The following is a 15663-nucleotide window of genomic DNA, read 5'->3' on the forward strand; positions in this document are numbered from 1 at the left end:
TTACCTGAACGATGACGCAGACAGACTCCTCCACACCTCACAGCATCCTCTGTGGAAAGGGACTAAGTGACCCTGGATGGGGACTTGGAATTTTCTGGCCTCTGAAGAGCACGTACTGAACTAGCAAGAACTCCAGATATGGTAAGTGTTCCAGATGGGCATAGAATCCTGTTTAAGGACTCAATGCATACGTGGTGCTATCCAAAGAGCTTTATGTCAAACTGCTTGATGAGAAATGTTAAGAGCCGAAATGTTTCGAATACACACGAAGTTTCACAACTGCGTTTGGAACAAGCCGCACAAAGCCCCGTTGCATCACTTTCTGTATTACTTAAGGAACGTCTTTATGTGCAGTAAGAAAATATATACATCTTTAGAGAACAGAACGCCCATACCATGGAACAAAAATAAGTACATCTGAGAGGAACGACAGTGTGCAGGGCTCAGTCTGGGTTACATTCAGCATCTTGATGTCAGAAAATGGCTAGGTCTGGAGGCTGTCAAGACCTCCAGTGAAGATAGAATGCCTCCTCCAAGAGGGGAGGCAAGTCAGCATTTAAAGGCTGAGGCAGAAAGTGGTATCCATGATGCTCTGCAACCTCCCTGGAGATTCAGTTAAGAACACAGGGGAAGAAAGTAGATTCCAGGACAAATGGCACATGGTACAGAGTTGCGATGGAAGGCATGGGAATGACCACTGGCTTGGCAACTTGCTATTGTACCTAGAAGGATCATTAGCGGTATGGCAGACATATAAAACCTAGGAAAATAATGCCACTATTAGCCTAGTCCCACTATACAGCCCCCAGCCCAATCTTCTGTTGCATGCTATACTGACAGAGCCAGAGAGTCCTCAAAATCAGAAACAAGTTCAACCATGGGGGTACTCCCTGGGGGTGGGAAGTATGGCTGAGAAGGGCCTTAGAGTGCAGACCACACCGAGACCCTCGTGCACAGCTAACCGTGCCTGTGAACCTGGTCTGCCGAGCACTCCCAAAGACCAATGGGTTACGGTGTAGGAACCTGCCTCCACAGATACTGGCCTGTCATTTAGGCTATTCTGTGTAAAAACTGTTCATTTCTGTGAATTTGGATATCCTAAGTTCTTATACAAAGCTCTCAAAATTAGTCAAGGAAAAGCTAGAACATAAAGTTTGCCAATGGCCTTGGGAAAATCAGCTCAAATGGGGAAGTGCTGAGGGTCCAGCTATTGAGCATTGTCACAAGACTGTCTGGGCTGTTAGATGTGTGCTGCTCACTGCTCCATCCCTACAATGACTTAGGAAGCATATTCTAAAGCCAAATGCATGAGGAGGGACTCACTGGCACTTAGGACTGATCCAACTGTCCAGGGGACAAAGGCAAAGAAGAACATTCTGTTAGAGCAAGGGAACAACCTTCCCGCGCTGTGCTGTTTCCACAGGCTGCACCACTGTACTGCGACCTCCATAAAAACAGGTAGGGTGGAAGAGGAGCAAGTCTCAACATTCTCTTTCCCCCCCCTTTTACTTAAAAGGGGGCTGTTTCCATGCTGTTTCCCATCAACTCTTAAACCTGACTCTATTGCCACAGGCCTTTGCAAATCACTCTGCCTGCTGGAACTCTCTACCCTTGCTCAGCAGATGCAAGGAATGATCTTTCAGACAGCAGGTTCCCACTGGAACCTAAGTGTGTACTTGTGGCCTTCATGCTGTAATTTTGTCAAGGCAACATGGTAAAATGACAAACTGCAGGTTGGGTTGATTCCCAGGGAGCCCATGAGCACTCAACGCCTATCCTCAGAAAGCCCATTTTTCTTTAATGCTATCTTTGGTAGGTGGGTTTTAACACATGACCTCTAGCTCTGGAAAGATTATCTCAATAACTCAATCAGCAATCCCTTTCATATCTAAAATATGTAAATATGAGCCAAAAACATCTCTGAGGTCTCCCAAATAACATTTCTCATGCATCTTGGTTAAGAAAGATTGTGATGTATTTTCCAGTAGTTGACATAAAAGCATTACAATTAACTTTAGCTGAAATAAAGGAGGGGAGGAAGTTAGCCACTGCCCTATAGTTAAACCATGCAGAAAACGCAGTGCTTGGCCGTGGCAAACACCAGGGCATTGTTCCACTGAGCTTCTTAAGGCTAAGCCTTGGTTTATTCTTTAGAAGTTTTTTCTGTTTGTTTGTTTGTTTGTTTTAAGGCCACCTCCAGTGTTTCGAGTGTTACGAATCAAACATGAAATGAGGCCCTGTTCTTCTCAGCTGCCAGGGTGTCCATCTGAAACAACACAGGGCCGCTGGAGCGCTGCTTCAGTGCTGAGCGTGGGTCACATCTGCAGCCTCAGTGTCTGAGGGATGGGCTCCCTTTCTCCATTTCCCGGCTGTCTTTCTGCAAAGCAGTCAGTACCTGAGCCCACTTCTTGTTCCGACTCTGCATCTGAATTGTGGCAATGGAAGCAAACAGTTCTTCGGCAGGCAAGTCCTCAGGCAGCCTGGTCAGGAACTGGGCCATGTGGATGAAGTCCATCTTGGTCAGGATGTGCTCGAACAGCTACAGGATGCCTAGGGCCATGCGGAACAGGAACTCTTCCCCATCTCCACAGAACACATCCCAGACACGACAGGCCAGATCCAGGGGCAGAGATTTACTATATAAAGTAAAGATCCAATCAATTAGGTAGATGTCTGGAGTTAAGTTGTTCTTCTTGAAATGAGCAAATAATTTCGGCAAATTTTCTTCAAAGAATACCTCGAATGCAGCAAAATAAGTCAACATAAGGCCATGATCCACTCGGAAAAATGCCATTTGACAGAGTTTATTCAAAAGATTAGAAAAAGCAATAAAGGCATCTGCAGTATCTAAGTTCAAGATCAATACTGCCGCTATAAACGACATGCCCTGAACATAACCCACATCCGGTGGGTAACAAGTATAAGCGCCCAAAATACTGTGCAACATGTCACGATAACGGACCACCTTGCTGGAAAATGCAGAGATTAGGAAACGTTCTAGAAATGTCCAGTTCAATAAGTTCCAGACTGGCTTCTCTGTCTGCTGCTGAAAACCCAGCATCTTCACTCTCCACTTCAGAACCTCCTGTGCTAAGGGACCGCCACTTCTCCTTGGCTCGGGCAAGGCAGATGTCAAAGAGCTCGTGGGTGATATTTAACTCGTTGCCAATGCCTAAGCTCCAGACTTTGCCTCTCACACTTGGAGGGATTCCCCGCCACCACAAATCTCGAACTTTCCTAGAGCACCACATTGTTTCCCAGTTAGGTAAAACCTCATTATTCCAAGTAAGGACAGCATTTCCAATGCTTTCCTCTACTTTGCATCTTTCTTCCAGCTGCTTTTTCCTCCGCTGGGCTTCTTTCAGCTCTCGTTTTTTGGCCTGAACCACCATTCCTTCATACTGTTGTCTGTGCTTCTGAGCTTCTTCAGCTGGTTTTGCTGGGAGATTTGCTGGTCTGTCTTCGAGGGTGAGTGCAGTGGTGGAAAGTGGCTCAAAATCAAGATTCTTCCTCACATTCTGCTTCGGAGAGGGTGGCTTGCTAGGTCTTCCAGTTTTGTCTTCATATTCCATGCTGGCCTCCCTCCCTCCCCGGCGGACCGCGGGCGGATGCGCACTGAAGCTATTTTTTTTGTACAATCTATTTATGCCTTTTTCTTTCATAGTTTTTGTATCCTGCATAAGAAATATTTGCTTAGCCCAGATCATAAAAAATCATTTCATCTTCCTTTAAATATGTTATAAATTTATCTTTCATAATTAGATCTTCAATCCATCTGTATTTTTTAATTTATATTTTGTATATGAAGTGAAGTACTGCTTGAGACAAAGTTAGTTATATGTGTGCCCATCACCCAGATAATGTACATTGTACCCACTAGGTTTGATTTCACCTCTCCCCTTCTTCTCCCCCCACCTGCATGACTTCTGTTGGGTTTTACATTCACCTGTGCAGGAGTGCTGTGCAGTTAGTTCCAGTTTAATAGTGAGTACATATGGTGTTCCTTTTCCCATTCTCGCGATATGACACTAAGGAGAGTGGTATCCAGTTCCACCGATATTGTTACAAAGGTATTCGTTCATTTTTTTATGTCTGAGTGGACCTCCATGGTATAAATATACCACATTTTCTTAATTCACTGATGAATTCATGGGCACTTGGGTTGATTCCACATCTTTGTAACTGTGAATTGTGCCACAATAAATATTCTAGTGCAAATGTCTTTTTGATAAATGAGTTTTTTCCCTTTGGGTAAATAACCAGTAGTGGGATTGCTAGATCAAATGGTAGGTCTACTTTTAGTTCTTTGAGCAATCTGCATACTGTTTCCCATAGCGGATATACGAATTCACATCCCACCAACATTGTATAAGTGTTCCTGTCTGTTCGCATCCACGCCAACATCTATTCTTTTGAGACTTTTTGATGTTCTCACTGGGGCTAGGTTATAGCTCACTGTGGTTTTGATTTACATTTCCCTGATGATTAGTGACATTGAGCATTTTTTTCATATGTTTATTGGCTATTAGTCCACCTTCTTTTGAAGAGCTTCTGTTCATGTCTTTTGCCTAATTTTTAATGGTGCTGAGAAAATTGGATGGCCACATGTAGAATATTAAAACAGGATCCATATCTTTTATTAAAATTAATTCAAGATGTATAAATGACTTAAACCTAAGACATGACAACGCTGGATAAAAATCTTCTATTTATCAGCCTAGGTAAAGAATTTATGAAATAGGCTGGGTGCAGTGGGTCACGCCTGTAGTCCTAGCACTCTGAAGTGGGTGGGTCGTTTGAGTTCAGAGGTTCAAGACCAGCCTGAGCAAGAGCAGCGAGACCCTGTCTCTACCAAAAATAGAAAAAAATTAGCCAGGCATGGTGGTGCATGCCTGTAGTCACAGCTACTGGAGAGGCTGAGGCAGAAGGATTGCTTGATCCCAGGAGTTAGTTTGAGGTTGCTGTGAGCTAGGCTGACACCACAGCACTCTAGCCAGGGCAACAGAGTGAGACTCTGTCTCAAAAAAAAAAAAATAGAAAAAACACGAATTTATGAAAAAGGCCCTAATGATGATAATGGCAACAAAAATAAATGAATGGGACTTGATTAAATTAAAAAATCTGTACAGCCAAGGAAACAATCAACAGAGAGAATAGACAACCTACAGAATGGGAGAAAATATTCACATTCTATACATCCAATAAAAGGTACAAAGAACTCAAGTAAATCAGCAAGAAAACATTTAAAAAAAAAAAAAACCTATAGCATTTACGTAAAATTTAATCTACAATTAGTTTCACTCTGGGAAAAAATACAATTTAGACCTAAATTAAATAGTGTGTGTGGTAATACAATATTTTTAATGGAATTTTGGGGAAGAGATTCAAGCTTTTAACTGCTAGATCTAATGTTTAAATGGATACAATTCCTGAAGCAGCAATATCATATTTTTACCACATGATACTGGAAATTGAGCTCAGAACAGCAACAAGATGAGAAAAGGGGGAAAGGAACAAAGTATTGTTATCTCCAATTAAGCCCTAGATTTATCTAAATATCTCTATCCTTAGATTTTGCTTCTTACATAACTCAATATACCTCTGTTTTCTTTCAAATGGGTGCAAGCATTTTATCACTTGCAACAGAAAATATCTTAATTGATCAAGCCATTTAGTTATTAAATAATTTTTAATTTTAAGGCATTATTATTTAATTATCACTTTAAAGTTGTTTTTCTGTTTTAAAACTAAATACTAATTTAGATTAAATTTTTTAGATTCACAACTTTTACTAAAAACTTAAATCAGGATTCTAAAAATGTTTTAATCTTTTTTATCAGATTTATAAATGATACTAAAGCATAAGTAATATACAGATAAGAAAACATGATACTTTTCATAGTCTATTTCTTTTGTGATAATTTCTACAGATAAATATAAATGTGATGGAGTATTTTTTGGCAATCTTTATATTATATAATAATAAATTGCATTATTATATAATTTGCTTATTTTTTAAAGTAATTTTTAAAATATTTTTTAAAATAATTTGCTTATTCTGAAATTAATGTATATTCATCCTGACTATTAGCAACCATGTGTTATAGTTGTTCTAATATTGTCATTACTTTGGCATATCTTTCTGAAGGCATGTAATTCTCTTTAACAGTATTTTATTTACAACTACAGACATGCCTCATTTTATTGCACTTCACACTATTTTGCTTCACAGATATTGAATTTTACACAAATTAAAAGTTTGTGACAACCTGTGTCAAGCAAGTCTATTGGCGCCATTTTCCCAACAACATCCTCACTTTGTGTTTCTGTGTCACATTTTAGTAATTCTTACAGTATTTCACACTTTTTCATTATTGTTATATCATTTGGTGATCCGTGATCATTATCTTCGATGTTACTATTGTAATTATTCAGTGGTGCTACCAAGATAGGGAACTGGCAGGCAGGGCTTAACATAGAGTCAGAAGCCCCTAACTCCCCTGATCAAAAACAGGATGTGGTGACAGAACAGGTTAATACACTGGAAACCAAGATGGCAAGGAAATTAGCCACTGCTTGACCTTCAGCTCATTATGCCCTACATATAATATATAAGCATGCTGCAAGAAACTCCCATGGACACCAAGGCAATTCCAGGAGGGACCTTATAAAGTAAAAAAAAAAAAAAATGGGAGCAGTCCCAGTTTTAGGAAATTATCGTGCCTTTCCAAGAAATAATACAATTATTTCTCCCCTGCTAAGCCTATTATTTTACATTTAAAAAATCTTAAAAAATCAAAGGTGCTGCTTTCCTCAGCAGGGAAAACTAGCCTCTACCCAGTCTGTGGAGTAGATCTTCTATATTTCCTACATACAATTCCCCTTCACTTTACATTGTAGAGTAAATTGAATTCTTTTTGGGTGAAGTCAAGGACTCACTTGGACTTTCAATGATTCCCAGTTTTGAGTATTACTTTCCTGTGTCACCATGAACAGCACCCATAAAAGAGGACAATTTTAACCGATAAACATTATTTGTGTTCTGACTGCTCTACTGACAGTCAATTCTTGCATTTCTCTCCCTCTCCTTAATCCTCCCTATTCCCTGAGACACAGCAATATTAAAATTAGGTCAATTAATAATCTTACAATAACCTTTAAGTGTTCAAGAAAAAGAAAATATCATAAGTCTCTCACTTTAAATCAAGAACTAGAAATAAACTTAAGAAAGAAGGCATGTCAAAAGTTGAGATAGGCCAAAAGCTAGACTTCTTGCACCAGTTTGCCAGGTTGTGAATGTAAAAAAATTAAAAGTGACACACCAATGTTTTTTCATGGTGAGTAGTACTCCATGGTATACATACACTGCATTTTATTAATCCACTCATGTAGTCACGGACACTTGGATTGTTTCCACACCTTTGCAGTTGTGAATTGTGCTGCTATTGAGATCACAGTGCATAAATGAAGTCAAAAGTATTTTTTAAGAACTGTTTCCCAGAAATAAATTTTTCCCAGAAATAAATTTTAAAATGTACATGTACATTTGATTTAACAACAACAACAACAAAGTGATACTCCAATGAACACACAAACGATAAGAAAGTGAAACAGTTTTGTTGCTAATATGGAGAAAATTGTAGTGGCATAGAAGATCAAACCAGCCATAACATCCCCTTAAACCAAATACTAATTAAGAGCAAGACTCCATCTTACTTTAATTCTATGACAGCTGAGAAAGGTGATGAGACTGCAAAAGCAAAGTTTGAAGCTAGCAGAGGTTGGTTAATGACATTTAAAGAAAGAAGTCATCTTCATAACATAAAAATGTAAGATAAAGCAGCAAGTGCTAATATAGAGGCTGCAGCAAGTTATTCAGAAGATCTAGTTAACTGTTGAAGGTGGCTACATTAATAGCAGAGTTTTAATGTAGATTAAACAGCCTTATAGTGAAAGAAAATGTCATCTAGGACTTATATGACTGGAAAGGAGAAGTCAATATCTAGCTTCAAGGGACAGACTGGCTCTCTTGCTAGGGGATAATGCAGCTAGTAAGCTGAAGTTGAAGCCAATGTGCATTTACCATTCCAACAATCTTTAGGCCCCTAAGAATTATGCTAAACATACTCTGCCTGTGATCTATAAACAGAAAGACAAAACCTGAATGACAACACAGGTATTTACAGCACTGTTTACTAAATATTTTAAGTCCACAGTTGAACTCTCATCCTCACAAAAAGAGATTTCTTTTGAAATATTACTGCTTATTGACAATGCACCTACTCACCCAAGAGCTCTGATGGAGCTATGCAAATAGAGAAATGTTGTTTTCATGCCGGCTAATAAAACATCTATTCTCTAGCCCTTGGATCAAACAGTAATTTTGACTTTCAAGTTTTATTATTTAAAATGCATTATTTAAAGCTATAGTTACCATAAACAGTGATTCCTCTGATAGATCTGGGCAAAGTAATTGAAAACTTTATGGATGGATTCATTCATGGGAGGAGATCAAACTATCCACATTAATAGGAGTTTGGAAGAAGTAGATTCCAATTGTCATGGACGATTTTGAGTTCAATCTTCCAGTGGTGGAAGTAACTGCAGATATGGAAGAAATAGCAAAAGAACTAGAATTGTGAGTGTAACCTTAAGATGTGACTGAATTACTGTAATCTCATGATAAAACTTGAATGGATGAGGAGTCGCTTCTTATGAATGAACAAAGAAAGTAGGTTCTTCAAATGGATTCTACTCCTTTGAATTTGCTATAAACATTGTTGGAGCCACAACAAAGGATTTAGAATATACACAAACTTTGTTGACAAAGCAGTGTCAGAGTTTAAAAATGACCACAATTTTAAAAGAAGTTCTACTGTTGGTAGTAAGTTATCAAATAGCATTACATGCCACAGAGAAGTTTCTTGTGGAAGGAAGAATAGGTTGATGCAGCAAACTTCACTGTCTTATTTTTAAAAATTGCCACAGCTATCGAAACCTTCAGCAACCACCACCCTGGTCGGTCAGCAGCCAGCAACACTGAGGCAAGACCCTCCACCAGCAAAAAGATTATGGCTCGTTAAAGGCTCAGATGATTTTTAGAACTTTTTAGCAATATAATATTTTTAAATAAAAGTGTATTCATTGTTATTGTGAGATATAATGCTATTGCATACTTAAAAGACTATAGTATTGTGTAAACATAACTTTTATATGCAAAAGGAAACCAAATTATTTGTGTGACAATTTATTTTGGTATTCACTTTATTACAGTGGACTGGAACTGAGCTATAATATCTCTGAGTCATACGTATACTTGCACATCTATATTAGTTAATTGCATATGCAAAATGTCTCAATTATGAGGTCATTATAGTGATTGGAAAATAATTTGAAGAGGCTGTAAATAATGAAAGGCGAATCTCCAAATATTTTCACTTAGGTAATTATTTCATTATTAAAAGCATTGAAAATAAAAAGATAGTGTGAATGTGAAGACTGAAGAACAGTGATCATCTTCCTAAACTTAGATTATCCAAAGATCTCAAATAATATAAGTCAAAGTTCCTGAAAAATACTATTAAATATATTTAAAAACCAACAAATTTTAAGATATCTGAAAATCATATTAAATTCCATTGAATCCACAAAGTAAGGTCTATATGTTTTACTTAATTTAAAAAACTACTTCATAAATATTTCAATTTTGCTTTTCACATTATTCATACTTTCTGTCAAAAGAAGAAAGTGATGTCTGATGATTGATTGCATGCACCTTTGCCTATCTGTTCCACTTCTGCTGTATATTGGACCTCTAGGATATAAGTCTTTAAGTGAATCAATCTTCTCCATGACCATTAAATAGACATACCTACGGATCTTTTAAAATGGGTAAACATGGTATGTCTATATATTTTTGAGGTTTAAAAGAAGATTCTGTAGTACGTGGCTGGTTGAATACCACAAAGTTAAGCCATTGACAGCTGTGATGAAGGGTCTGATCAGTAGGCTGCAATCTTCTGTTAAAATAAAATAAATAAAACTATAAATACATAAATAATCAGGAATTCGAATATTAACTCTGGCAAAAATTTACTAATAGCAACAACCTGATTATCACGTTAACTCACTGAATTTAAATTATTAAATCAAATTTTTAAAATTTTTTTATGATATCTTCCTTTTCTTTGCCTCACTTATCTGATAATTTCACTTTTAGTCATGTTTTCCCCACCATCTGCCCTGACGTTTGTGGAAGGAGATTGTCCAATTTCTTGCAGTTAAGGCTGCAGAGAGCAGAGCCAAATGACATAGCTTGCATCTCAGTCCTACTTCTCAATTTCTGTGAAATAGTGAGTGAGTATTCAGAATCACTCTGTGCCTGTTTCTTCCTCTATAAATAAGACTATTTATTAATAACACCTACCTAATAGGGTTGTTGATTCAGCAAGTTAAAAAGTGGTTAGAACAGTGCTTGCTACACAAAGGCACAATAAATGTTAACTACTGAGGTGTTTGCTTCAGAATTACTGATTTCATCCTCCCACAATTACATTTTAATTTACTGAAACCACAGTACTAAACTTCTCAAAATATTTATTTGATTTATGAACTTGCACTGAATAATAGGTTTAGCCTTTCATAGTACTATTTTCATTATATCTTCTTAATATAAATTACGCTTGAATTAGTATAAAAATAGGTTTTATCAAGCCCCTGTTATACTGCACATAGCCCAGACAGTATCTCCCTTACCCTACATTTACTATTCAGAAAAGTAAATTATCCAGAAATTCCTAATATATTATCTTGTAGACATTATTAAACCTCTCAATAAATGGCATTTACCCTGTACCTATTAGAAGGTCAGAAAGAAACTAAGACATTGAAGGACCACGGTAGGAGATGGGGAGGAATGAAGGCACAGGGCAAATAATATTTGAAAACAAAACATGTGTAAGGTGTTTGGTAATAGGCCACACACTGAGATCAGTAAATGGTAAAAATAAAATCAAAGCCATATGCCCAGGAAAACATAACAAAAATCCCATAAATCTAGGGAATTGTGTCAAACGTGTAAAAGGCATGCATGTCATGATAGAGTTAACTTGTGGCTACACTGTCATAATTCTATTCTTATCTCTAGGAATGCCTGGGACTGTTATAGTCCCTGGGCCAGAAGAAGAACAGAATGTACCAGCTAGTGACTTATAACATCATGTTTAAATCCTAGTCACCCTGAACTAGCCCATCTACACTGTTTATTGTAAAGGTACATATTGATGGTACGCACTTGGCTTAAACAGTTGTGTAACTGTGTAGTCTGGTCTCAATGATGTGGTTAGAGGGGAATAAAAGGCTGTTTTGGAGCCTTTGGCAAAAAACAAAGTTAGATCTGAAGCCTTCCAGGTATACACCAAGTCACACCAATGATCCTGTCAGTGAGGATGATGGGATTGGCAGAGAGACTTCATAAGGACAAACTTACATAAGGAGATAATCTATCAAAGTTACTTTAAGTTGTTACTTTGTAAATTATATGAGCTACTTCTTGATGAGACATCATTGAAATGGATTTTGTGAGTTGATGAGTCCCCTTTCATTCAATACTGCTAAATGGAAGGGGATGTTTGATTTGCTTAATTAGCTTCCAAAATGTGAGTAAATGTAAAACTGCTAATCTATTTATTTGGATAAAGGTGGAGAAACATAAACTGTATCTTGGCAAGGTGTTATAGAAGTACACTTATGAACAGCAAACTGAATATTTCCTTGATGATTTTTTGTGTAATTTGCTTCAGTATGAGCTAGATTAGGAATGAGAGAGCAAGAGAAAGAGATGTATATCCCTATAAATCATCTAAAAAAAGGTATCATGTCGTATTATTTGGATATTTCAAACATTACATATAACTTAGAAAAAATATGAGTGTTGAGAGAGAGAAAATGTTACAAGCTGAGCTTATAAAAGTAACTATAAATACCTGTAATGCCACAATTAGATAGTTTATATTTTGCTAATAAATTTGGAATGTATCAAAAGTATGAGACTTAGTAATATAGTGATAAAATCAGATTTATCCTTTAGAAAAAAATGGTTGTAGAGTTTACATTAAATTAGAAAGCAGAGAAATTCTGACAAGAAAGATATCAATTATTAAATTATTATAATATTTCAGACCAAAGTAGGAGAGAGAAAATGATATAATTAAGATAATAGCCATCCATATGGAAATTTAGACAGGTATTGAGAGCATACAAATAATAGAAGTTGGTGTTGGATAGTTAGGGAAGGAGAGAAAGAAACTGAAGACAACTGAAAAACCAGGTGCCTAGTTTGGATAATAGAAATTTTATTAAACAAGAGTAGAATTGAGAGTCCTAATATCTATTTTTAATTATCTAGGCAACTGAAGTTTAACAGTTTAAGTTATTTATGTGATATACCAGTTAGTGAAGTACAATGCTTATGCAGTTCTTTTTCTCTATTGTGATAAAATCTAACTCTATCCCAGTGTGCCAGGAGGGACAAAGTTGTGAGAAGCAGAACCAACTAAGGGATGGTAAATTTAAGAGGTCTCCATCTGTCAAAATATTTCTGTTCATATTATTTAAAATTTGTGATCTCTGATCTGCTCTCTTTTTAGAATTATAGCTAGATTTGAATCCAAAAGCATCTTTATATAATATGTAATGTTTCTATAAAGATTAAATAGTTACAATTTAGTCACATGTTAATCTATCTTAGTTAATCAAAATTTTTTTTGCTCTATTGAAATCATTTCAGTGATATAAAATTATGTATGAAAATAGAAATTGAAATTATCTATAATGACATAAAAAGAATTTGTAGAATAGACAAACATGAAAGAATGGAGGATGTCATAGCAGAAAATGGGCTTTTATCAGTCTCTAATTGCTACCCTGCAGCCACAATGACTTCTATGTTTCTTCCTTTTCACACACCAAACTTCTTTTCACTTTAACATGTTTATATTGTAATTCCTTCTACTGAAAATTTTATCACTATATTTTTACACAAGCTAGATAAAAGTGGGCATATAGAAAATATGACTATGTTATTCAGGTCTTAGTTCAATTATCAGTTTCTGATTACACAAATTGCACCTCCCCCACTGCCTCCATCTCGTGCCATTGAAGCAACAGCACCTAGAAAGATGCTGGGCATAAAACAAAAACTCAATTCAACTCTGTTGAATAATAGAAGAATAAAAGAAAAGTATATATTATTTGGTTAAAAAAATGTTTGGTTCACTGATACTGGGAACTCATCGCATTTGCACGTTTTATAATTTGCCATTTTTATACACTAACATATACTTTGCATCCTGGAGAAATGTAAGGAGGCCAAGCTTTGGAAACCACTATATTTAGAACCAAATTATTCAACTTCTCTATTTGTAAAAATGGAGTATTTTGAGATTTTTTTGTCAGGATTAAATGCAATATTTTATATGGCAAATGTAAGGGCCAAAATACACCTAAACTTAATTTTAACCCTTTCCTTCTCTGACCCAAGATTGGAGAACTGTATATAATTTAAAATAAGGCTGCTACAAGAAAATTCACTCGATTTAAACCAACCACCCTTAAAATAAAATTTTACAAAACTCATTTTCAACTGGTGCTTTACTTAAATTAACATTTTTCCATAAAATTTTTCTCCAAAAGTAAAATAATATTCTCTTTACAATTCTTACACCACCACCACCAATACAAACATTTTATAAATCCACTATATTTTAATCCCTGGATACAAGATTTTTAACATGTAACCAGAAGGGCATATTTATATTATCAGTTTAATGAGGCAATTATTCATTAAGTTTGGCAAGTGGATTGAAATTTATTTTTTAATTGGATGTTGTCTACACTTTTGATTTGGACTTAGAAGATTAAAGAATGAGCGACTGCTCAGACAAGTATAATTAACTATGACAGCTGAATCTTTACCTGAAAATTAATATATGAGTTCTATGGCTAACCTGTAATATTTTTTAGACAAAATATTCAGGTTTATTTTATTCATCTAATAGTTGGAACACTAGCTCTGGTTCACATACTATGAAGATTTGTGAAATTATTAAAATAATTATAACTGGAGTATCTTGAAATACTTCATTACTTGAGAGATACTTTTTTAGGAAATGTTGCATTAATTAACTAGGAGAGGCTAGGATTAATGCAATTGGAAGTAAATTGTGTGTTTTAAACTTACAACAACTTTATGTGCTCTAGGTCTGAGCTAAATAATTTCCTTTAGGTCAGTAATATTTGGAAACATATGTTTTAGACTCTCCAAGAAGAGAAGGAAAGACCAGAACAGAATTATAAATGCATAGCTTAAAATCACTCTCAGAGTGAACCCCGTTAAAGATCTTTCATGTAATTACAAAAGAGGTTTAATTATTTTATCAGTGTTTAGCAGTAATAACAATACCACTTCATTTCTTATTTTCACTATTTAAGAACTATTATTTCTGAGTTGTAAAAGAACTATAGTTTTTCCTCCTTATTCTCAGAAAATACCATGTAAGACACCCAGTGAATGCCTAAAACTGTGGATAATGCCAAACTCTATATATACTATGCACAAATTTCTTTTTCCTTCTTCACAATTTCACAGATAGAAGACTAGTTCTTACCATAAATCTTAGCAATCTCAGCATACATTTTTGCTTTTCTTTTTATTAAACCGAGAATTTTTACTGTGTCATTTAAAAGAAGAACTTTATGGCTTCTCCTTGGCATATCTGAATTCCCGACATCTTGTACTTTGGGGCCATTAATAAGTAAAATAAGGACTACTTGAACACAAGCACTGTGATACTGTAACAGTGGATCTGATAAGAAAGACAGCTACTAAGTCACTAACTGGTGAATAATGTGTACAGCATGGGTACACTGGAAAAAGGGCTGATTCACATCCCTGGCAGGAAAGCATGAGATTTTATCATGCTATTCAGAAAGGAACCCAGTTTAAAACTTATAAATTGTTCATTTCTGAAATTTTTCAATTAATATTTTTGAACCACAGATTACTGTAATTAACTGAAACAATGGAAAGCAAAACTACAGTTAAGCAGGGCTACTGTGCACCTATTGTTTGACTATTCTAACTATATCAAAAATCACTTGTCCATGAGCCTTACAAAGAAAGAAAGAAAGAAAACACTTGTTTTACTTACAGAGTTAAATAAATTTATTTTCTAAAAGATTTATTAAAGAGCTTTCAAAAAGCACATACATTAAAAGAAATAATTAGATGAAGTATCTAAGACGTGATTTTTCTTTCAACAGTAAAAAATGAAATCATAATTAATACAGGCATAGATGAAGTATTTATGCGGTTAAATAAGTGATATTGAACACAATTGAGATGCTTTTTGATTAAAACATTTGTATTTACAAACCAGCTGGGTGACTATTTTAAATTTGTCTTCCTTTGACATCACACAGACATCCTAATGATTCCTCGTATGAACATGACACGTTCAACCCCACAGGTGCAGAAATATATATAAAATGCCTACATTTGATTGCTATGCATTTTCTAGTTTTTAGTATATTAAAGCCTGATTAAAATAAAATGTTAAATGTAGGTCACAAAAATATTTATACAAAAAATAATTATTTACTATA

At 35.7% G+C, this 15663-nt stretch overlaps 1 pseudogene; it reads right to left on the reverse strand.

Moving 5' to 3' along the window:
• Positions 1-2023: 2023 nt before the first annotated feature.
• On the reverse strand, positions 2024-3572 carry LOC105876268 (TBC1 domain family member 14 pseudogene; annotated as a pseudogene).
• Between the last annotated feature and the right edge of the window lie 12091 nt (positions 3573-15663).

Source organism: Microcebus murinus, chromosome 23 (genome assembly GCF_040939455.1).
Source record: "Microcebus murinus isolate Inina chromosome 23, M.murinus_Inina_mat1.0, whole genome shotgun sequence".
Lineage (NCBI taxonomy): Eukaryota > Metazoa > Chordata > Mammalia > Primates > Cheirogaleidae > Microcebus > Microcebus murinus.